Consider the following 3,078-nt stretch of genomic DNA (forward strand, 5'->3'; position numbering starts at 1 on the left):
TGCAATTAAGTATGAGTTCAATGTATAAAATAAGGTTGATAAATCCATAACTGAAGTAAAATACAAATTAAATTTATTGAATAAGGTTAATGATCCTATAACCAAAGTTAAGTATGAGTTAAAAGTATTGATTGAGATTAACAAAACAATAACCAAAGTAAAGTAAGAGTTAAATATACAAATTTGGATTAGTGAACCTATATATAGGTCAAAACATGACATTTGATCATTAGAATGAGTACATGAATGCATGATTTATAAAAACCATGTATGAAAGGTATTAAAATGATTTAAAGAATAGGGCTAACATAAAGCATGACTTATAATAATTGAAATGAGTAAATAAATGCATAATTGATAGATATCTTACGCCAAGGTTATTAAAATGACTTGATGAATGTAATCAACTTGAAGTACAAGCTATGATTAGTTTAAATGGAATATTGAATATATAGTTGACAAGATTTTGATTCATTCATGAGGGTGATAGTTTAACGTGTATAATATGGTAGTTTATTAGTTAATGAAGAAAATGCAATAAATTAGAAATTTGGCAAAGATTAAATATGTTTATAAAAAACTCTAATGATGCTGTGATTATTTATATGGTTTGGTGAATATTAATAATAAAATAATTATATATTATGCTTAATACATATTTTGTAATTATATATGTTTTACACGTACCTTTCCATCTAGCACTTCCATCTTAATATAATATCCTTGCTTGATTTAGTCATTTTATATTAGGAAAATAATTATATATTATACTTAATACATATTTTATAATTATATATGTTTTACACGTACCTTTCTATCTAGCACTTCCATCTTAATATAATGTCCTTGCTTGATTTAGTCATTTTATATTAGGTAGTATCTTATAATATCTATCTTATGTTACATAAATGTACTTAATATCTATTCTTAAGTAGAGTTAATACTTATATTATAATAGGGAAGAAGAGATGACTTTTTATTATTTTTGGAATGATTGTATATAAATTTACCGTTGACTCTTATTCTATATTTATATAATGCGCTTAACTATGTAATTAATGAGATTGTTTGGGTGGCATGCCTAATGTCAATTAAGTATTGGTTGTGTGAGCGGAATGCAATTTAAATTGTTGTTTTTATGGTTGTAGATATTAATGCATGATAAAGTTTTAACTTTATCAAAATTTTGTTAAATTATATAAATTTGTTATTTTTGATAAAAAAATTATTCGGAATAAATTCTCTATTCTAAAAGGTTACATTTCTAAAATAGCATTTCTTTATAAGCAATAAAAAGACATGCACATATATTAATATTCCACTTACCAAAGTACTTGAATTAGAATATAATCTCCGATAAAAGCATATACAAACAGACTTAAAGAAGTCCAAAAAATGATGAGGAATCAAATGAAAAATCAAAATACCATAAAAAATGGATGAAATTATTCAGATGCTAAAATATCTGAACTATTTTAGAGAAATGGTTCAATTGTTTTCAAGGTTATTTAGAGGAGTTAAAATGGTTATACCATTTAAAGAAAATGATCAGAATAATTAAAAAAAAGACATTAGCTTATTTTACATGAATATAACTATTTGATGCATTTAAAAATGATATAAAATTTTGGGTCGTGACATGTAAGAAAAAAAACACTAGAGTTATAGATATATTTTTTTAAATATTGATAAAAAAAATGCAGTATTTTTATTTTTTATATGCACAATGAAAGGACTATATTAGCTTTAAAAGATATTTTTGTTGAAATGTTGATTAGAGGGAATTTAACCTTCTTACATTTTAAAAGTATAATGTAAAAACTATATTACCCTTAAAAGAAATTATGTCAAGTTTGCTTCTAAAGGCTTTTTTATATTTTCAAAATATTTTTTTAGTTATTATTAAGTTGGTCGAGGAGTGATTTATTTTTTTAAAGTAAATATTATTAAAAAGGAATTATTGGCATGTATGTGCATGCACCAATAAATAAGCTGCATATGTGGAGTTGTCCTATGTCTAAATACTATCTTTTAAGGTGTTATTAGAAGCATCTTGCTATAATTTTTTTGCTGGTACTATATTGTATGAAGTGGAGAAGTGGTTGAATGTTGTTAGACTATTTTTTTCTCCTCATTTTTTCTCTCTCTTTTTATTGCTAAAATATAAAAGTGTCATTTCATTTGTTTTTTGTATTTATTTTGATCGTCATTCTTCTTATTACTATTAAAAAAAAACTTATTCAATTTCATTTCTTATTATTTGATTTTATTTAATTTTTATATTGAATTTGCTCATCATTCTTATGATAGCTTTTTGTTTTTTAATAATATTAAATTAAATATGTTTTCTTTCCTTAATTTTTTTTTAATAACTTTGTCTTTCTTTTAAACATCTAGAAACTCAAGCATGAAGAAACATTTTAGGACTATAATGTAAAAAGATAAAATAAAATGGACAAAATGATTAATATATTAAAACTTGAGACACAAAATTAAAGTCTTATACACTAAAAATGAAACTGGGTTTTGATTTTTTTGTTAAATTTATTTCTTATTCTTTTAAATTTTTATTATAACCTAAGACTCCATTTTGTATTCTTGATCATTAAGACTTTGTTTGTTTGCAGGAAAATTATTTTTTTTTGGAAAGTAAATTTCGGGGAAAGTGAATTCCTGAAAAGTGAATTATTTTTTGATATTTGGTAGTGTTATGGAAAATAAACTAGAAAACACTTTTCAGTGTTTGGTTATGCTATAAAAAATAAACTAGAAAATAATTTATTAATGTTATTCTCAAGTTTATTAAAATAATAAGGAACAAATTTTACAAATTAAAAAGTGGAATAAGAATGAAATTAACAAAAATATAATTTCATAAATTATCTCAAATAAAATAAATAATAATCAAAATAATAATGATTAAATCTAAAAAAAAGAATGAAGAAATTAAAATAATAATAATTAACATTTCATAATGTATTTCAAATAAAATAAGTAACAATCAAAAGAATAAGGACCAAATTTAATAGATAAAACATTTCAGCAAAAAAAAAAAAAATAACAGAAAAAAAGCAAATA

This window comes from Populus euphratica, unplaced genomic scaffold, assembly GCF_000495115.2.
Source record: "Populus euphratica unplaced genomic scaffold, PopEup_1.0 scaffold746.1, whole genome shotgun sequence".
NCBI lineage: Eukaryota > Viridiplantae > Streptophyta > Magnoliopsida > Malpighiales > Salicaceae > Populus > Populus euphratica.